Source organism: Salvia miltiorrhiza, chromosome 7 (genome assembly GCF_028751815.1).
Source record: "Salvia miltiorrhiza cultivar Shanhuang (shh) chromosome 7, IMPLAD_Smil_shh, whole genome shotgun sequence".
NCBI lineage: Eukaryota > Viridiplantae > Streptophyta > Magnoliopsida > Lamiales > Lamiaceae > Salvia > Salvia miltiorrhiza.
Genome location: NC_080393.1, coordinates 39,964,281 through 39,987,340, shown reverse-complemented (window position 1 = coordinate 39,987,340; position 23,060 = coordinate 39,964,281). Strand labels below are relative to the sequence as shown.

Sequence of the window (23,060 nt, the reverse complement as noted above, 5' to 3'; positions counted from 1 at the left end):
AGGGAAAAATTGATAGCATTATGGCTTCAGATTTGTCAACAAAAATATCAACATGCATTTGTATCTCCTATCATCAAGATATCACACTCATGACAATCTTCAAATTATGGTCTCAATGACTTGCAATCCTCACCAAAAGGATAAAGAATTTAAGAACTCTCAACTCTCAAGTATGTCAATCAAAATCATGGACGTGTATACACTCAGTTCAAGCAAAACAAGTATTCAACCATAAGCTTGTCAATTGTCTCACCTCTCCATCACTTAATGTGTGCTCCTATAACCAAGATCAAAAAGGTCTTTATTGAGGGTTGTAATGTAGGCTCTTTGGTAGGATATGATATATTTGGCTAAGTGACTAATGGATACTTCTCAATGTAGCACAATCACCAACCTTATAGCATTCTTACTCAATACAATCATCCACCTCTCATAAAATCAGATTTTTCAATTCAGAAACCATCGCAATTCATCAATTATTTCTCATGGCATTATGACTTTCGAAAGCATCCTATGTACCCATTTTTTCAATTCTTATCTCTCTTTTCTTTCTTTTCTTTTCTTTCCTTCTCTTTTTTTTTTCAACAACTTGTAAGGTACTAAGATTTTTCAATCAAGATCAAAGTTCATAATCCATAATCACATGTCTCCACAACGCCAACTACCCCACATCAATAATTGCCAAGTTTCCACCAACGGCTAAATCAAATAAAATAAAAAATAAGGCTCAAAGGGGGTGAACTAGGATCATATATAGTAAAAGGACAAGTATGAGATATATAGGCTAGCAAAGATGGCCTTCTATCATCTCAAAGTTATTAAGCACACTATGTGACCTCGAGGTAGAAACCAAGACAAGTTCTAGTGAGACACAAGCATGCTCGAACAATCACTCAAGAATAAGAAATTAGATTGTAAAAAGGGTGACAGTCAAGGCTCAAATCTCACAGCTTATTTCATTGATTGCAACATCAAAGAGACCATGCTTTTCATTCATCAATCATGCTCAATCACAACAATATCAACACAAACGCATGCAATTTGACAAGTTTTAAACAGAAATCATCATGAGCTAATTATTCAACCAATCTCTACACTACTCACATCATCATTAAGGTAACATCACAGAGAAACCACCACAGCAAGACTAAACGACTCAACTATGACACGAACAAGACTAACCAAAAGAAACAGTGCACCCACAAAAACACATCCACCCAAACTTATTCACCACCAAGGAGAATAAGTTTGAAAAGGAATTGTGGGGCACGAAAACAAACAAACTAACAAAAAGAAATGAATTAACCAAAATTGGGTTGCCTCCCAATAAGCACTATTTTTAACGTCGTTAGCTTGACAGAATAATAGAATCTTCAAGGAGGCTAGTACAAGCAATTCTGCACCCAGCTGCGCTCTGCTCTAATCTTGCCAGCCATGCCTTCTCCCTTAGAAATCTAATCACGTGGGTCCTGCCAAATAAAATGTTCATCATTAAATGTATTATGAACATCAACTCTCACCTTTCCCGGATCTTTTGCTTTCTTTGGCACTTCATCCTTGTGGATGGGGCATGGTTCATAGACATAGAACTTTTGGCTTACATCATGAACTCGCAACGTGAGCTCTCTTTTCTCCACATCAATCAAAGCTCTTCCCATTGCAAGGAACGGGCGCTCCAAAATCAGCGAAATTTTATTGTCATCCTCAATGTCTAAAACCACAAAATCGGCAGGGAAATAAAATCCCCCACCTTCACAAGCATGTTTTCTACCACTCCACGTGGATAAGTGACCGACCTGTCTGCCATCTGCAGCCTCATAGATATATACTTCAACTCTTCAATCGCCAACTTCGCTGGTAGCATCCTCTGTAAAATCGCGTTACATTCTTCATTTAGCTTCACGGTCTCAAACTCCCCCAACTTCTTCTTGCGCGAGACTATGTCCTTGAGGAATTTGGCATATTGCGGCATCTCCTGTAACATCTCCACCAATAGAATGTTGATGTTCACCTTTTTGAAGATCTCTAAAAACTTAGAGAGCCACTCTTTCATCCTCTCTTTCTAATGGCGCTGAGGGAATGGTATAGTCACAGTTGCTGTTGAAGCTTCTTTATTCTTCTCATCATTCTTTTTGCCAGAAACCTCAACAGTGACCTCCTCAGCTTTTTCCTCCACAACCGACGGTGCACTCTCATACTCGGGCGTCTTGGCCTCTTCTTGTGTAGTCCCACTCGGTAAATCGATGATCTTATAATGACGCTGGGGAAACGACATCCACCCGGGACGACGATGATGAGGTGGAACTCGTCGGCTTCCCTTATGGCTTTGTTTTGGCTCATTCCCCATCCCACGAAATACATGGCTGCTTTCAGATGTGGCTGCACTCTTCACCCCAATTACCACGCACTGCTCCTTTGTGTTCACCTTGGCATTGTTTGAGGAATTACCCGATTGCTGAAGCTTGCTGATGGCGGTGGTCATTTGACCCAATTGGGTCTCAAACATCTTCATCTCTGTTCCCAAGGCAGCAGTGGTAGCCTCAATCCTCTCCATCCTCTCATCTGCCTTGGAGATGAACTTCATCATTAGCTCCTCCATATTTAGCTTCTTCTCTTCATTAATGACTCCATTGGTAACAGAGAAGCCTGGTGGAGGTTGGATTGCATTGTTTGGGTTTTCATACGCCAAATTCGGATACGGGTGCCCTCCGTGGTGAAACTGTTGTACACTATTGTATCCGTCATTCCAATAGTTTCTGTCATTGAGATAATTGGCATCTTCTATCATCATCGGTTCTTCCACGGCTGGTGCACTCCTGGCAGTAGTCAAAGTGTTTATCTTGGAAGTCAGCTTCGCAATCTGAGTGGCAAATAAAGTCAAAGGGTCAGAGCTGAAAACGGCTGCAGCTTTCTTCAGTTGGATTCTTCCAGAAGGACATTGATAACATGTGGTAGCCATGCTCTCGATAATCTCCATTGCTTCAGAACTCCCATTTTTAAGTAGGGATCCACCTGCAGCCGTGTCCATGAACATTCTGGTGCACTCCCCGCAAACGTTATAGAACATAACTACTTGCGTGCCTTCATCAAATCCATGGTTTGGACACTTTCTGAGCTTCTCTTGATATCTCTCCCAAGTCTCCGCTAGTATCTCTCCTTCAAACTGTTGGAATTGGAGAATATCCATTTTTAACTTCAATATAAGCTCGGGAGAATGAAACTTTCGCAGGAAAAGATCCGCCAAAACCCCCCATACTGGATTGGCTCCTAGCTGTAGAGTTTGATACCATGACTTTGCCTTACCCTGGAGTGAGAATGGAAAAAGGCGGAGTCGTATAATGTCATCAGGGACTCCAATCATCTTAACAATGCTGCAGAGCTCCAGGAATTGCGCCAGGTGCGCATTAGGGTCCTCCACGACTTTGCCCCCATACTGGTTTTGTTGCACCATGGTGATCAAACCAGTCTTAAGCTTGAAATTATTCGCGTTGACTCTTGGAGGCTCGTGATATTGAGAACATAAAAAGGAATAACAATCTCGACTGATTGTATCAAACAGTCGGAAACTCAAATCATGTTTACTCCCTAAACCCTGAAAAAAGGGATTCTAGCCACACATAGACATATGAACTAGAATCAAAGTCTCAATAAAATAGGAAAACATTCAACAATAAAACCGTAGTGAAATCGAGAATCTTCAGTTCTTACTCTGGCTCAGTTCTCCATCTCTCTCAGCTCTCAAGAAAAGTAAAATATGATAAAAGGTGATTTCAATATGTTTCTGGGAAGTATTTATACGCCCTAGGTCTCAAAATATAGGTCAAAACCGTGTAGGATCGAAAAATAGCTGAAATAATAGAAAAATCGCACAAAATCTGTGCTGTCACGCGGCCCGATGCGCGGCCGCGCGCCCAGCTTGCATGCAGCGCCGAAATGTCTGACAGCTTTGCACAGAGATTTTGTTTTGACTCATTCTCCCTCGTCCGAACTCCGATTTACATTCTGTTTTCGCTCACGAACTCCACTCAAGACGAACTAAAACTTGTATTTCAGCCAATTCTTCCAAATTCTGCTTAATTATTTCTGAAAATTCATTCAAACACAAGGAAGTGACAAGTTCTTGACCACAAACCAATATAAGCTCAAATAAATCATCAAACACACAAAATCCTCATAATTAAACGTAAAAAATGACACACCAAGAGATAAAAGTGCATGTTTATCACATCTCATGGGAGTAAAGACATAAAAACTAGATTGAACATCAAGCGGAAGCTCACAATAAAACATGCTAAGGCAAGCAACAATAATAACATCTCAAAGATATAAATATCATCGGCTTCATAAGTTCAAAGATCACTAAATTATTAGCAACAAATTACCGCAACTAACACGGTGCAATTGTAGCACAAATTGGTAACCAAGTATCGTATCCACAGAGACTGTAAAACGAAATTACTCTATCTATTTCCTAAACAGACACTAACAGTATGCAGGTAAACGAAAGTAGAGATTGATTTACTTGAACTAAAACGCAAATAACAATAAATCAAAACACGTAGAAGAATCAAATATTAAAAGACAACTGATCCTAGGGTAGTAAATTCATTAACTAAATCTACGCAATAAATCTATTAATCCCATGTACCAGTTTTAATCCAGTTATGATGAGAGATCACTTAATTAATCAATTACTCTCGCTAGAGCAGCAACGATTGTAGATTAGTAAATTATCTATCTCCGTTAGGTCTCAAGAAAATCTACTAACTCCCAAAAGCTCCTAAGAATAGCTCCCTATGATCCACCTATCTCCGCTAGGTCTCAAGGTTAAAATCATATCATACATTCCTGAATCCGCTAAACAGTTATCTCCGCTAGGTCTCAAACCGAATAGCTAAACATGCAAACTATAGGCCAAATAATTCACACGAAATTAAGCACCAGGAATTATGAATCATAAACTGGAAGGCACAAAGGTATTAACAAATAAATCACATAAATTCAATCAACTATTTACAAACCCTAGAATCAGCTAAAGGAAACTAGCCAGACATAATAAAATCAAACATAAACATAATTAAATTGAACGCAATTGTAAAAACAAATTGTATAAAAACCGAATGAAAACTGAAGTAGCGACTTGAATCTCCAATCTTGATCCAAGCCTTGAAAACTAGAAAGCTAAAATATTCTAAACCTATAAAACTGAAATATGAATGCTAGGGTTTTCGGTCTATGGTAATAGGTCAAAAGAGGACCTATTTATAGATTTCAGATTTCCTTTGATCACCATGGAAGTTGCCATGCAAAGTAGAATTCTAAAGGTAATAGAATCGTGTAAAATAAGGCAACTCTCCAGCTGGATGCGCGCTTCTGGAAAATACTCCTACTCTTGCCGAATTCGCAGCTCTCGCCAGAGGAATGGGTCGCGCCAGAAGAATGGATGATTTCTCTGACCTCGCCAGAGAAATGAGTCGCCATCGGAATGGGGATCACCAAAGAAATGGTGATTTCTCTGGCTTTTCACTTCTCTGATGCTGGCGCTTCTCTGCAGAGGAATGGGTGAATCCTCTGCTCTGGTCTCTTGATTTCTCTGTACTGGAACTTCGATTCCTCTGCACTGTATTCGTGATTTCTCTGGCTTCTCGATTCCGCTGCACTGGCTTCTCTCCCCTCTGCTCTGACTATCGACTTCTCTGGCGATTGGTTTCTCTGCTCTGGTGAGTTGACTTCGCTGCAGTGGAGATTGATTTCTCTGACTCCAGAGGAATGGTGATTTCTCTGCTCTGGATACCAGAACACCTAGAAAACGCCAAATTCATCCAAAATTCTCCAAAATTGCATTCTTCCATCGCGAAAGCCTAAATCTCCTGCTAAGCATAGAATACACCATAAAACGCACCAATTTCCAGAAGATTATCTTAAAACACGCACATACAAACCCTTGAAAATAGAGTAATTTAAGCATAAATCACAAAAGTATCAAGATTCTCGACAATATTTACAAAGTGGAAATAGTTCAATATTTACAATGGTTCATAAAATGCAGAGTATCACAGTAAAACGTGAATAGACTATATGTATGAAGACATATAGCTAAGAGTATATTCCTTTATCAAATCCAAAATAAACTCCATCATTACGGTACTACCATAAGAAATAGAAATACGGCAAAAGGAAACATCATTCGAAACAAAGTCCCCACCAGCACCAGTCCAATCTCCCTCCTCGCTTATCCTGCACGTTTAGAAATACATGCAGGGCTGAGTACAGAATACTCAATGGACATATGCCGAAAAACAAATGAAAGCTTGCTCTTAGAACTATTAATTGAACTTGTCACAATTCGAGCAAAACACAGGGATTTTAGTATAAACGAACATGTGCATGAAAATTTTAATCATAAACATCATAATAAACGACTGCAGTAAAAATATTCATCATGTATGTACCACATCTACAACTCATCATCAAAGGTATTGAGAAGTAGGCCTCCCTCTCAGGTACCATGACCGGCCGACCCGATAGATGGCTCACAGTCACCTCTGTGCATAAAATTCCGCTTGTAGCAGGACCGAATTCGTCTCATCAGTAGAGGGTAACATACAAGCTCATCATCATCAAAAATTGGCAAGTCAATTAGTTTAAACATAACTTTAACTCTATCATTCATCATTGGTAGTTTTCATCAAACAGAAACTGAACAGTTAAATCATATCTTTCATTTCATTTCGTATAAGAGGCCTAAGACACGCAGGGGATCTCTATATACGTATAGTAAAATAATGCCCACATAACAAACTTAGCTTAGTCTTGTAGCACTCGGGTGAACTTACTTCCGTCCTCTGCTTGTATCTTCAGGTATCATCACATCAGAGTAGTTCATGATAAGAATAAAAGAAATCAGTCAGAAACTTCCTTACTAAGAACTCTATTCCTATCTTAGTACTATTCCAACACTACACTCCATCTAACTCGATCTCATATCGTAAACTTTTCCTAAGTAAATACTATTTCGATTCTTGACTTATCACCCAATATAGAACTAAACTATATCGACAACAAACATATAGATAAGCATACACACAAGAAATATAAATTCCATATTAGCTCACAACAAAATTAATCGAATTGATTTACATCATATCAAACATACTTAAAAACTTTTTATAAAAAACGGAAAACATTTTAGTTGGGGAAAAATTCCCAAAAATTTATTTTAGAAAGCCAAAGACATAATATGAAACATTCTTAAATCATTTATCCAAAAATAATTCACATCAACAAGTTATGCCATTTTATCTCATTCTTGACAAACTAAACTCTGGATTTCTTTGTTGAAAATTTCTCGAAAATTCACATTAGACTCACATAATATGTAACACCCCAATTTTCATAAACTTTACTATTTAAAAATTTAGAGAACAAAAGATAGTAAAATAATAATTTCTTGATTTATAAAGAAAATTTAAACTAATTTCAAAGTCAACTTGCCAAAACTAAGGTAGTATCATAAAATAAAATAAAATAAAACTTAACAAGTTCAACTAAAATGTTATGTAAAATTCTTATCCCTAGTCATTCTCCACTTCCATGGCCACTTCGACTCTGAAACTGCAAAACTGAAAAGATAAGGGGTGAGTATATTGAAAAATATACTCAGTGAGGAACATAACAAAATATTCATATACGTCACATATATAATCAAATCACGTTATCATACTTGCAAACATACGCCAAGAGACCGGAGCCCCTTGACAAACATAATCATAGTTTGAGTCGATGGCTTAAGTCCCATGACCAAACACATACATAGATCAATGGCTTAGGTCCCATGATCAACTTATCAACATAGATCAATGGCTTAGGTCCCATGATCGCACATAACATCATAGATCAATGGCATAGGTCCCATGATCACACATAACAACATAGTCATAAGATGCACGTAAACAAGTAATCAAACGCGATAATAAAAACATATATAACCATATGAATAAGCGTAAAATCCCTCACCTTAATATCGAGACTTATAAATTCAATCAAAACCGGAACGAGGATCCTAATTGCACCACACCTAATTAAATAGATAAAACATTTCAATATGAATCCTAACTTAAACTAAAAATCCTATAAGCAACTCTATAATATAATCGTATATATGCGTGTATATATATGAAAAGCAAAAGTTATGTCATAAGCAAAAGTGTTATGAATTTTCGTTCCCTACCTCCTTAGGGTTTTGTCCTCTCTAGAGTTTTGGTTTAGGTTTTGTCCTACTCGTTTGGCGGCGTGACGTCTCTACCTTGATCTTTGTTCACTGGTGTCTCCCCTCTGACTTCCTTTTGTCGTCCTCATATCTTTCTGTGACCTCGTCTTCTGTCTCCTTTTCTCTGCCCCTCCGAGCCTTTGCTTGTGCGGGTGTTTCTTGTTTTTGTGTATAGGTTCTCTTGGTGGCGGCTGTTCTGGTTTGGTGTTTTTGCTCTCTTTTCTTTTTTATTTTGATTTCAGGTTATGGAGCGAGGAGGTTCTTCGCGGGATTATGGGTATGGCTCGAATCCAGAGAGTCGTACTGAACGGGAATCCGAAGTTGTGGACATTGGCCCTTGTCATCCCAATAACCCTACTTCTGCTCAAGCCAACACTTGCATGGTTGGACGTCTGGTGAGCCAAAAACCCCCTAATGGCTATCATCTTATTGAGGTTATGACAAAGTCCTGGAAATCTCGCTGCTCTGTGACGGGGCGAGAGTGGAAGAAAAACTTGTTCCTCTTCAATTTTGAGAACGAGGATGATAGAGAATGGGTCATAAAGAGGCAGCCGTGGCATTTTGATGGCAACCTCCTCGCTATTGCGGCGCTTGATGGGGCGGTTCAACCCTCAAGTATAAAACTAACCCACTGTTCTTTCTGGGTAAGGGCGTATGACCTGCCCATGAGATGCATGACGGAAGACACTCTTCAGAATATAGGCCAGAAAATTGGAGTGATTGACGAACTGGATCTTGAAGCTAACTATCAAGGGTGTTTTGCTCGCTTCAAAATTAGTTTCGATGTTTCTCAACCCCTTCTGAGAGGTGTGACTATTATGTTCGAGGGACAGAAGCTCTGGATTCCACTAAAATATGAGAACCTTCCTATCTACTGCTACAAATGTGGTACTATTGGGCACCAGACCAGATCTTGCGAAAGGAGTGTTGACGATGATGAAGATGGAACTCAATATGATGACCTTAAGTACGAACCTGCTCTTAAGGCTTCACCCCTCAAACGAACTAGACACCCAACACCAAAAGACGCTGACTCATCCAAAAACACCTAACGGATGGACTCGAATTTATACGAGGTCGTCCTAGGGTGGTAAGGTGACTCAAGTCGTCTCACAAGGAAGACTTAGCAGGGCTCTAATCGTATTGCTCACAAGAAACTTAAAAGAAATCTAAACACTCTAATCGGGTAATTGGGTCTGACACTTTCTCTCCGATTAACTAATGCGTAATTAAAATAAAGCATATAAAGTTAACTAGGCAAAAGATAGGAAGCCAATAAGAACGCAAGAAGGTAAACAAAGCTAAGGTTCTAAACTAGCAATCTAGAAAGCAATCATCAATTCAACACCATAAACAACGATTATCTAGGCGAAATAACATATTAACATTTAATCAAATGAATGTTAAGCAAACACACACAATCAAAGAGAATTCCGCAAGTAACTCAGCGACGAACTAACTAGAACATGGCATTTGAACATTAACGAAATCAACTAGAGTTTCCAACTCCAACACTAAACCAAACGATCATAAACTTGTAAACATCAAAGATTAATAACTACCTAGGCAAGAAACTCAATCAAGCATAAGATTCTAATGCAAAGAAAATCTTAATCTCCATAAAAAGAAATATCTAAACCTTCAACAACAAAAAGGGAAAAACGTAAGCAATAGCAACGAACTACGAATCACGTAGATTATCTAAACTCAACGACAATAATCTCCAATCATCACATCCATCAAAAGTATAAAACAACGATTCAATTAACCAAAGGATTCATATAATCCAAAATTATCTAAACTCAACAATAATAATCTCCAATCATCACATTCATCAAAGCATAAAACACAAAACTTAATTAACCAAAAGATTCATATAACCAAGAGAATATAGAATCAACAACAATGATCTTCAATCATCATAATCATCAAAGACAAGAAACAAAAGATTCAATAACCAAAGGATTCATAAAACAAAGAGAATCAAAAGGAGTTCTTACAAAACGTAGCAATTCAAGGAAATCCAATCCGATGAAATGTTAATTGACATCCAAAGCAATCCAATGAATCCACAATCGAAAGTAATTGTTTTGAAACTCTAAAAACCCAAAGAAAATGGTGGAAATCGCCCCTAGAGGTTGCTGGAGACGAGAATGATAAAGTAAAACCCTAGAAAGGGGTTTTTAATCGAAAAAACGTACTGTCGGATCTGCACAGAGGCGGCCGCCGCCGTGTAACGGCGCCGCCGTGAGGGCCTTTCGCAGAATGGGCACGGCGGCCGCCGTCCCACGGCGCCCGCCGTCTACTGCAATGCGCAGCGGTTTTGTTTTGGCCTGTTCTCCCTCGTTTCAAGTCGGATTTTGGATCCGTTTTCGCCTACGAACTCGTATCGAGACAAACTTCGATTCTTATTCAAACCAATCAACTAAATTCTGACTTTATTTTTGTCCACATATCAATCAATTTGAGCACAAAATCCTGAGACAACAAAATTAGCACAAAAGCTCAAATCATTCAACTCTTAAGTGAAAGAGACCAAAATAAAAGTCAATATAACACGTAAACACCCAGAGATTCATCACAAAATAGGGCTAAACAACCCCCCCACACTTGATCCTTTGCTTGTCCTCAAGCAAAGTCACGACACCAAAAGATAGTTCACAAGAAAACTTCCTCACCATTCACATCTCCAACCAATCTAAGTCTCTTAGCCTTTCACATTCCTCACGAGATGTTCATTGTTAAGACTTTAAGAAGCAACAACCACATGATACAATTCAATCCGATCAGACCCAATTCTCCGCTAGAGGTGAATTCCCTAATGTGATTGCCTTTATAATCAAATCCCATTTTCCTTGAAGATGATAAACAATCAAACCAAATCAAATTTTATACATCTTTCTTTTAAAGGTGATGTTATTCCATTCTAAATAGATGGGCCAACTTTCGTGAGATCAACACTTTTGGAGGTAATCCAAAATGTTCTCACATGGTTTTCCATGCTCATAACACTACTGTCAGAGGAGCAGAGACCCAAAGCTATAGAAAACTTCACAACAAACCAACATTCAAACTCAAGGGATAAGATCGTAGGCTATCACAATGAAAACACTCCCTCTAGCATCTACCGGACAAATCACGTCAAGAATAGCTCATAAGGGTGTTGCATCCAAAACATTAAACAACTTACATCAAGAGAGGAATATGCATAGCCTGAGAGACAAAGATAGCAACCAAGCCAACACAAAGCATGAAATTTACTTGTGAACAAATCATCAAAGTGTGCATTATTACTTGAAGTCAAACAACAATCAAGATAAAGGAGACCATTTGCCCCACACAAGAAAGCCCAAAAACACAACAAAAAGGCACCCATAGGATCACAACTACCAACAAACACCCCCCCCCACACTTAAACTCTGGCACTGTCCTCAGTGCAAACAAAAAGAGGGGTGAAGGAGGAAACTTCCCTAAATACCGATCCAGTGGTGAGTCTGTAGTGTCCCACGATGTTTGCCTCTCTCTCATCCAAAGAACAAGCAGTCTCCAACGCAACAACCTGCACCAAACAACAGATGCAACAAAACACAACACAAACAAAACGACAGAAAAATGAAACCAGAAAAAGCAAGAAAACATGGGTTGCCTCCCATGCAGCGCTAGTTTTTAAGTCGCCAGCCCGACTAAGAAGGTCCCTTAACCAAAATCCGATTGGAGCTCCAGCTGTCTTAGCGCCCTTGTAAACACATCTTTTTGAATTGCAGCTGCGGGTCCTCCAAATGAGCGTTCCATGCTCATATCATGAGATGCTCCTCTATCCACCCATCCAAGGAGATTGAGTGACACAACCTCATCGAGCTTCTCTTCCAGTGGCAAGGCAGACAGGAAGCCTTGCTCTATGTCATATTCCTCGTGCAGCTTATCCAGAGATTCCTGCTCAATGTCAGCCTCATCCTGCAGGTTAGCAAGGAATTCCTCCACGATCTCGTCCTCCTCCTGCAGCTGATTAAGGAATTCCTGCACAATATAGTTCTCATCCAAAGCATCAAATGCTTCAACATAAGAGCAGGTTTGAATTAAGCGAGTGGGGGTAGTAGGTTTTTGATCAAAAACAGAGAATGTTACCGCTCTACCCGCCCCTACCATACTTACAGTTCCCGTACCCACATCGATGCGAGTACGGGTGGTAGCCATAAAGGGTCGGCCAAGTAGCACGAGATGCCCATTCTCGCCTCTAATCCCTTTTCCCTCATCAAGTACAACAAAATCAGTGAAAACACTAATCCCCCTCACGACCACCTCAACATCCTCAACAAGGCCTCGTGGGCTGCTAATGGAGCCGTCAGCTAGCTCTATCTTAATGTTCGTGCATTTCAGCTCTTTATTTCCCAACCTCTCAAAAATATCAAGCGGCATCAAATTGACTGCCGCGCCCAAATCAAGCATTCCCAAAACCTTTTCAACCCCACCTAAGCTAATATCAAAAATAAAGCTACCTGGATCTCCTTGCTTGGGTGGTGGTTGGTCTAGTGCAACAGTGACGGGTGGCAGTGGCTCACTGGGGCATTGGGTAGCCTTGATTGCCTGCACAGTTTTGCTTCTCCATCTCCCCATGGTTATTGGGGCCTTGTCCTTGACTACCTCAACGGCATGAGCTTGATGCGGCTGTTTGTCCTGGTTCGGGAACTTTTCGGTCGGCTGTTCTTGCTGCAGCTGATTCAGGGCTCCTGTAAGTTGCCCAACTGTAGTCTCGAGACGCTTGATGGTAGCACTCTGAGACTCCATGTTCTGTTTGGTCATCTCCATGAAAGACTGCATGGTGTCCTCGAGAGACGGCTTCTGTGGTTGAGCTTGCTTCTGAAACTGTTGGGGAGCATTCTGGTATTGCTGCTGCTGCTGCTGCTGAAAATTCCCTTGTTGTATAGGAAACTGTTGATACTGCTGATACTGCGGGGGCTGCTGTTGCTGATAAGCTTGAGTGTAGTTCTGCTGCTGAGCTCTCCAACCCGAGTTGGAATTTTGTTGCCCTTGATTAAACACGGGCCTCTGTTCAAATTGAGGCCTCCCCGGATAGCTCTGAGCAGCATAGACCTCTGCTTCTCCTTCAGGTGTGCATTCCCCCATGCGATGGCACGCGTTTGTTCCATGACCAAAATCGCCACATATGCTACATCCTTCTGCTGGTGGCGCATGAACTGGTGGAGCCTTCACCTGGTTCATCGTGAGGTGTTGTACTTGCCTCATCAGGTCCGCTACTTGCTTCTGAAGCTCATTGTTGGGAGCTACTGCATTGGCTTCAACCCTCCTTCCTCTAACTGATTTCTGTTGAGAACTCGCGGCAAGTGTTTCGAAAATCCCTTTGAGCTCATCAGCTGTCTTCCGGGCAATGTTGCCCCCTGCTGTACTGTCCACCATAAACTGTGCCGTCTGGATCAATCCGTCATAGAAGAACTGCATCAACATGACGGGTGATAGCTGGTGCTGCGGGCACTGGCGGAGGAGCTCTTGGAATCTCTCCCAAGCCTCGTGGAAAGGCTCGTCAGCTCCTTGCATGAAGTCCATAATTTGGCTCCTAATCTCTTGAGTCTTGTGATTAGGGTAGTACTTGAGCATGAACTTCTCACACGCCTCTCCCCATGTAGTGATGGAGTTCGGCGGCAGGGACAGCAACCACGTTCTCGCCCGGTCCTTGAGTGCGTAGGGCAAGCACTTGAGTCTCAACTGATCCTCGGTGAGTTCCAGCAGTGGGAAGGTCTGCACTTGGGTGCAGAAATCACGGATGAACTGCAAGGCGTCCTCACTGGGCATCCCATAAAAGAGCGGCAACAGGTTTGAATCATTGGGCTTCAGATTATAATTTCGGACCGCCGTGGGAAGCACTATAGCTGACGTGCTAGTGGTCCCAATAACTGGTCTGGAAAAATCTCCCATGTACTGAACATTCTTCTCCGCCATTGCTTCTTGGTCAGGATTGGGCCAAGCTTCTTCTTCTTTTTCAGAATGCACTGAAAGTGTCTCCTCAAAAGCTTCCAGAATGGGATTGGAAGCAATTCTCTCTTCACAATTTTTCTCTCGAAACTGTGATTCCACAAAACTTCTCGAACTGGACTCGGACTCCTTCTCCAGGCTTGAAAGAACCTCCCGAGGTCGATGAATGTTGTCGTAGTAAGGTGCAAGCTTTCTCTTCAAGCTTCTACGTCCTTGCATACACAACACGAACAAACAAATCAAACGCACCGGAGGGAGAAAATAACCGAGTCAAAAGAAATAAACAAAAATAAACACGGAAAACAATGCAACACAATCAAATGCCTAAAGCCTTCCCCGGCAACGGCGCCAAAATTTGACTCATCCAAAAACACCTAACGGATGGACTCGAATTTATACGAGGTCGTCCTAGGGTGGTAAGGTGACTCAAGTCGTCTCACAAGGAAGACTTAGCAGGGCTCTAATCGTATTGCTCACAAGAAACTTAAAAGAAATCTAAACACTCTAATCGGGTAATTGGGTCTGACACTTTCTCTCCGATTAACTAATGCGTAATTAAAATAAAGCATATAAAGTTAACTAGGCAAAAGATAGGAAGCCAATAAGAACGCAAGAAGGTAAACAAAGCTAAGGTTCTAAACTAGCAATCTAGAAAGCAATCATCAATTCAACACCATAAACAACGATTATCTAGGCGAAATAACATATTAACATTTAATCAAATGAATGTTAAGCAAACACACACAATCAAAGAGAATTCCGCAAGTAACTCAGCGACGAACTAACTAGAACATGGCATTTGAACATTAACGAAATCAACTAGAGTTTCCAACTCCAACACTAAACCAAACGATCATAAACTTGTAAACATCAAAGATTAATAACTACCTAGGCAAGAAACTCAATCAAGCATAAGATTCTAATGCAAAGAAAATCTTAATCTCCATAAAAAGAAATATCTAAACCTTCAACAACAAAAAGGGAAAAACGTAAGCAATAGCAACGAACTACGAATCACGTAGATTATCTAAACTCAACGACAATAATCTCCAATCATCACATCCATCAAAAGTATAAAACAACGATTCAATTAACCAAAGGATTCATATAATCCAAAATTATCTAAACTCAACAATAATAATCTCCAATCATCACATTCATCAAAGCATAAAACACAAAACTTAATTAACCAAAAGATTCATATAACCAAGAGAATATAGAATCAACAACAATGATCTTCAATCATCATAATCATCAAAGACAAGAAACAAAAGATTCAATAACCAAAGGATTCATAAAACAAAGAGAATCAAAAGGAGTTCTTACAAAACGTAGCAATTCAAGGAAATCCAATCCGATGAAATGTTAATTGACATCCAAAGCAATCCAATGAATCCACAATCGAAAGTAATTGTTTTGAAACTCTAAAAACCCAAAGAAAATGGTGGAAATCGCCCCTAGAGGTTGCTGGAGACGAGAATGATAAAGTAAAACCCTAGAAAGGGGTTTTTAATCGAAAAAACGTACTGTCGGATCTGCACAGAGGCGGCCGCCGCCGTGTAACGGCGCCGCCGTGAGGGCCTTTCGCAGAATGGGCACGGCGGCCGCCGTCCCACGGCGCCCGCCGTCTACTGCAATGCGCAGCGGTTTTGTTTTGGCCTGTTCTCCCTCGTTTCAAGTCGGATTTTGGATCCGTTTTCGCCTACGAACTCGTATCGAGACAAACTTCGATTCTTATTCAAACCAATCAACTAAATTCTGACTTTATTTTTGTCCACATATCAATCAATTTGAGCACAAAATCCTGAGACAACAAAATTAGCACAAAAGCTCAAATCATTCAACTCTTAAGTGAAAGAGACCAAAATAAAAGTCAATATAACACGTAAACACCCAGAGATTCATCACAAAATAGGGCTAAACAGACGCTGCTGCTGCTACTCAACTCCCGAATGCCCGTCGAAAACCTGGCCCCGTTGGCTATTTCTCAAAGCCACGCCCACCACCCTTTCCTACAATCCGTCCCCTGAGAACTCTCCCCTCCTTACCACCACCTCCCCTCACAAAAAAACCCCTCTGACAAACCTCACTAAAGCTGCTACCAATCCCCATAAAATCTCATGCACTCACACATCTTCAGATTCCTACCATACTTTTCGACAGCCTGATGCAGATGCTATCAATCCCGAAAAAACTCATCTCACATCAAAAGTCCTTAGTTTACCTGAAGCCACAGACCGTTACACACCAACCAAAGATCTTATAGCCCGACTTAACATCCCTCACTCCACGAGTACCCTCCACTCCAACATACCGGGCCCAGCTTTACCAACAACCTCTACTCCCAAAAAATGATCCAGACATCAGAGGAACCCAACCACTACCACTACTGAAACTGACCCTCCCAAACCTGCGAGCCCTTTTCCTATGGATATTTCCAGAAAACGTCATTTGCGCGAGGAGGAAAATGACGTTTCTTTTGTCAATAAGGAAGATGTTGATCTTGTTCAGAAACGACTCAAGGGAACCCTTCTTACTGACTCTACCACCTTAGCTGCACTATCGGCGGAGATTGCTTTGGAGCAATCCCGCCGGGCACAATGTATTCGCTAGTTTGGAACTGTCGAGGGCTTGGGAACCCATCGACAGTTCGTCAGCTGGTTTGGTTAACCAAACAAAAGAAACCCAGCATTGTTTTCTTAATGGAAACAAAGCTTGTCCGTGATGAGTGGCAGTCGATCCTATCCAAGGCTGCTTTTGAAAATTTCTTTGTTGTTGATTGCTCGCGTGATGGAAGCGGGCGGAGTGGGGGGCTTTGTCTCCTCTGGACAGATGATATTATCCTGGATATCAAATCTCATTCTACCAACCATATTTTGGCTCAAGTGTCTGGCTCTAGCTTTCCTGAGCAGTGGGATTTTTGTGGGATTTATGGGTGGAGCCGCACGGAGGATCACAAGCTTACCTGGGATCTTATGATGCGTCTACTCCCGTTGTGCAACACGAGATGGATTTGCGGTGGGGACTTCAACGAAACTCTTTATCATTTTGAGAAGCGGGGTGGGCAGGCGAAGGCGGACTCTAGACTCCAAGCTTTCCGGGATGTCATTGATCACTGTGGGCTTATTGACTTGGGCTACGAGGGTGATCCGTATACTTGGTCAAATAACCAGCAGGGTGATGCTCATATCATGGAAAGGACTGATAGATTTTTTGGAAGCAGCTTGTGGATTGACGAGCATATGGGGTATAAGGTGTCTCATCTTCCAAGGAAATCCAGTGACCATTGCCCTCTTTTTCTCTGTGATGAGACGCTGGAGGTTGAAGATCCTTATCGGAGTCGCCCGTTTCGGTTCGAGGCGATGTGGTTAAAGGATGATCCTTGTAAACTTGTGTGTGAAGATTTATGGAACATGGGTGGAGGCTTCTCTACCGCTAATGACACCAAACAAAAGCTAGCTGATATGGGAAGAGAATTGAAGCTTTGGGAGAGGCATGAATTTGGGCATATTAGGAAGACTACAGCCTTGCTCCGTCAAAGGCTAGCGGAGTTGCAGAGACCCTATTGTGATGCAAATACTAAAGATGAACAGATGCAGGTTGATTAGGAGCTTGACGACTTGCTTAACAAGGAGGAGATTATGTGGAAGCAGCGGTCCCGTGCGGACTGGCTTGCGGAGGGGGACCGCAACACCGGGTTCTTCCATAAAGTTGCAGCGGGAAGGAAAAAACGCAATCACATTAAACATATCCAATGTCCCGATGGGCGAGTTACTAAGATCAATAAGGAGATTGAGAGGGTGTTTCAGGAGTACTTTCAGGAAATTTTTTTGGCTGGCCATACCCTTGATCCTGCGTCGATTCTTCAAGCTGTTGAACCTGTAGTCACTTCGGAAATGAACAGGGTGCTCACCTCCCCCTACACCGCCGCTGAGATTGTCTCTGCGCTTAAACAGATGCACCCTCTGAAAGCGCCTGGACCGGACGGTATGCCGGTTATTTTTTACTCCTCTTGTTGGAATTTTTTTAGTATTGATCTGTTACCTGTTTTACTTAGTATCCTGAATGGGGGGGCGAGTCCGGGTCCGCTAAATTCCACTTATATCTGCCTCATCCCAAAGAAAAAAAATTGTGTTTGTCCAGCTGACTACCGCCCTATTAGTTTGTGTAATGTGGTGTACAAAATAATTTCTAAGGTCATTACTAATAGACTCAAAATGGTTCTACCTGATATTATAAACGAACACCAATCTGCCTTTGTTCCAGGTCGTCATATCACCGATAATGCCCTCTTAACTTTTGAAATTTTCCACATGATGAAAATTAACAAGGCTAGTAAGAAAGGTGTTTTTGCTTTTAAATTTGATATGGCTAAGGCGTATGATCGCGTCGAGTGGGGTTTCTTAGAAGCTATGATGAGTCGTTTGGGGTTCCATGAATCTTTTGTTGCTTTGATTATGCGGTGTGTTACGACGGTCTCTTTTCAAGTGTTGGTGAATGGCTTTCCTGGCGATTCTTTTGCTCCTAGCCGGGGCTTACGGCAAGGAGACCCCCTTTCTCCTTATCTCTTCTTGTTGTTGCTGAAGCACTTTCAGGTCTCCTTCGAAGAGCAGAAACCCAGAACTTGTTGAACGGGGCTCGTCTTGGCCGCTCGAGCCCGAGAGTTAGCCACCTGTTGTTTGCTGATGATTGCATCATCTTTGGGAGGGCTTGTCACAAAGAGATTGAGAAGGTTAAGGAGATTCTTTCTGGTTATGAAGGTGTTTCTGGTCAAATGGTGAGTTTAGACAAGTCCTCAATCACTTTTAGCGGAGGAGTTGTTGAGGAGCTTCGGACAAGCCTTGCTGACCAACTTGGCGTTAGTAGAGGTACTTCTAATGGGAAATATCTTGGGATTCCTAGCACGGTGGGGCGCTCCAGAACTGAAATATTCCAGATGTTGGTGGATAGGACCCGTAAAAAAACCAAGGATTGGAAGATGAGATATCTTTCCGGAGCAGGCAAGGTTGTTCTCATCAAATCTGTATTGCATTCTATTCCTTCGTACCTCATGAGTTGTTTTTGCCTTCCGGATCAACTCTGTCAGCAACTTAACAGTTTGGCTGCTAGCTTCTTTTGGGGCCAAAAGAATGATGAACGCCGAATCCATTGGCGTAGCTGGAAACGGCTCTGCATACCAAAATCTCAAGGTGGCCTCGGATTTCGGGACATTAGCCTGTTTAATCAGGCCATGCTCGCTAAACAGGCATGGCGTTTGCAGCATGCTGATGGCTCTCTCTTGGCACGTTCCCTTAAAGCCAGGTATTACCCGAGGTCTGATTTCCTCCTTGCACCCAATGCCCATAATCCCTCTTTTGCGTGGAGAAGCTTGGTTGTAGGACGGAACTTGTTGGCGGAAGGAATTGCATGGCGAATTGGGGATGGTAGAAGAGTCCGGATTGGTGAGGACGCGTGGCTGCCGGATGGAGACGGGTCTTTTACGAAGGGCTGTGTTAGTGAAGTTTGGAGGGAGAGGTGTGTGGTGGATCTGTTTTCCGAGGATAATGAGAACTGGGATAGGGAGAAGATTGCTATGATCTTCCCGGATGGGGATCAATGGAAGTTTGGGGATCACTTGCTCCGCAATCAGCATGTCCCTGATCGGATTTTCTGGCCGGCGGCAAAGTTTTGCTGCTACACGATGAAATCTGGCTATCATCTTGCGTGCATGCTTAAACAACGCTCTGACCCGACGTCATCTTGCTCGAATGATGCCTTGTGGAAATGGGTTTGGAAGATGGATGTTATCCCGAAAGTCAAATTATTTATGTGGAGATGCTTGAGTGGGGCCATCCCGACGACTACTTATCTTCGCCAACGATCCATTAGGATTGATCCGATCTGCAAAAGATGTGGTATTCATGAAGAAACTTTGGAACATGCTCTTCGAGATTGCCCGTGGGCTCTGTTTTTCTGGGCGGCTTCGCCTCTTCGCCTTCAGCCTCTACCTGCTTCGGCGTTGTGCTCCATCAAAGATTGGTTCGACTTCTTCCGTGAGAATCATCCTAAAGAAACCCAAAATCTCTTTGTCGTCCTCTGTTGGACTGTGTGGTATGCTAGAAACTTGAGAACTTTCCAAGATAAAACCCTTAGCCATCAAGATTGCTTCTCGATCGCGCAGCGTTCACTGTGGAGCAAAATCGTGAGTACTTCACAGGCCCGGGTCTCTCGTGCCCCCTCTTTAAGGTGTGAGGAAAACCAGTGGAAGGTGAGCTGTGATGCCGCTTTTGCTAGAGGTGTGGGTGTGGGTTTGGCAGCTGTGCTTACGGATGCGGACGGTGTGGTTTCTGGATGCCGGTTCGGCTTTGTGGAAGGAGCGTTTACGACTGAAGAAGGGGAAGGCTTGGCTGTTGCGGAGGGTCTGCGTCTTTGCAAAAAGTGGAGGAAAGAGGATGTTATTGTAGAAATGGACTGCCAGAACCTCTTTTGGAAGCTCACCAACTCTTCCACTAACTTCTCTTATGTGGGTGCTACTTTGTGGGATATTTGTGAGATTGCTGCTAGCTTCCGTCGTGTTTCCTACAGCTGGACTCCCAGGGAGGGTAATAGTATTGCTGATAAATTAGCTAAGCATGCTACTGTTTTCCGCAATGTTTCTTTCTTTACTGGTGTTGTCCCCAGTACTCTTGTTGATTCTCTTGCTTGATTTATAAAGTGGTGGCTTTGTTCTAAAAAAAAAAAATATTATGAAAAACTTAAGAATTAACATTGTTTCATAATTTGGAGAAATATAAGGATAGTGGAATTAAACTATTTAATCTAACTCATTTAAGGTTTTAATATAAACTAATTAAATATCAAAATTTAGTTAACTACTAAAAAATTCGGCAACCACCACTTATGATGTGATTAAGAAAAAAATATATATTAATTATAAAGTTTCTAATAGAAGTCTAATTAAGTATTTGATATGTATAAAATTATATTCTACGTTTATCTCCAAGGATAAGGAATAAAGATGATAAAAGAGTTCTAGTTCTAATAGGAATCGAAATAATAATAATAATAATAATAATAATAATAATAATAATAATAATAATAATAATAATAATAATAATAATAATAATAATAATAATAATAAAATAAATAAATGGTGCACATCTATATGTTTCATGTAATTATCTAAAAAAAACTATAAAAGAAAATACTAATAATTCAACTTATATATAAATCTAAATATTTGGGATGTTACATAATACACAAGAACATGAATACATGATCAAACGACTCAAGAAAAATCAAACTCGGCTTCCACTTTCTAGGCATGCATTCGGTCACTTCCTAGATTTTTAGGGAATGATTCGTTTCGTCTCATCTTTCATATATAGGCTCAATTCATCGTCAATAAGCCACATATAGACACATTCATCTCATAACTCATCTCATATACAAGATCTCTTATATGCATGCAAACTAACTCGGTGAAATTTTCACATCTCATTATCATATACCAATTTAATCATGCTTTCACCTTCCTAGTAGTCTAATTAACACATAATCATTATCAATTCAAGTATTGATCTCATTAATCAAAACTCCCTAAAATTAGCAAACTAAACTTAACCAATTTTAGGCATTCTTAATAATTAATCAAATTGATCATAAATTATCATTTTTATCATGCTCAATATCAATTATACATAGCTAATTTAATAAATTAGCACATATATAATAAAGTCCCAATTTTAGGTAAACTAAACTTTTTCAAAATCTTCAAACATGCATAAATCATCAATTCAACCTTAGATCTATCAAATTAACTCACTTAATTACACATATAAGCCAACAATTAGTAAATTAAAGCATAGAAACACATATGCCCAAATTCCATCAAACTAACTCACTTCAAATTCCACCAATCCATCTCAATCGTCAATCCAATCCATCAAATATCATATTAGCATCCTCAATAACATATATCAATCATCACTTCATCGATCCATCCTCAAGATCAAGGTTTCCCAAATTTACACAAACTAACTCATTTGAAAATTCACAATTCATTTTAAATTCATTCCTTGCATATAGAAGTAGACTCAATATGATCCCAACTACATAAATGTAACCTCAATTTAAGAAAATAAAAACAAATTTTTTTGAAGGGCAAGAACCCTAATTTTCGAAAATTTAAAGAATTAAAAAGGGTGGTGTTTTTTTGCTTGATCTATCCATATACACTCATATCTATCACAAATATAATTAGATCTAAGTTTCAACACTTACTCAATAATTTGAATATAAATCAAAATCTTCTCTTTAGCTCAATCTTGAGAACTCCTTCAATCCTTGCTCTTGATTCAAGAGGGGGAAAAGAGAGAGAAAATTTTTGTTTTGTTTAAATGATAACTGATAAGCTTGCGACATAAGCTACCAACTCATTTTATGTTCATTTAATGCACAACTTGGCCACCAAGCCACTTGCTAAGTAAATATCTTAGGTTAAAGTAATAATTAATGAAAATGGTAAAAATTGTATAGTAAAATGTGTAGTGAAAAATTGATTTATCAAATCACTTACTAATTAAATCAAATCTATTTATTAGGCACTCATGTGACCAAAAATAATTATAACACTTGGGTACACATATATTCACCTCGCAACAATCTCAGAAAAATAAACTTCGAAAAATTCACCTAGGAAAATTATAATATCAATAGTAACATTACTACTCACCAATTAAAATTAATCCGTTTGTTATGAATTTTAAAATTAATCTCGGGTGCTATCATGCTTAGAAAAATCACAAATCACTCAATCATAATA

At 40.5% G+C, this 23,060-nt stretch overlaps 1 long non-coding RNA gene across 1 annotated transcript; it reads right to left on the bottom strand.

Annotated features, from left to right (window-relative positions):
- Positions 1–5,974: 5,974 nt before the first annotated feature.
- On the bottom strand, positions 5,975–22,654 carry LOC130992906 (uncharacterized). The gene is made up of 3 exons (XR_009091466.1): positions 22,520–22,654; positions 6,453–7,622; positions 5,975–6,237 (listed from the first exon to the last, which is right to left on the bottom strand). It is a non-coding gene; the product is annotated as an uncharacterized LOC130992906 (long non-coding RNA).
- Between the last annotated feature and the right edge of the window lie 406 nt (positions 22,655–23,060).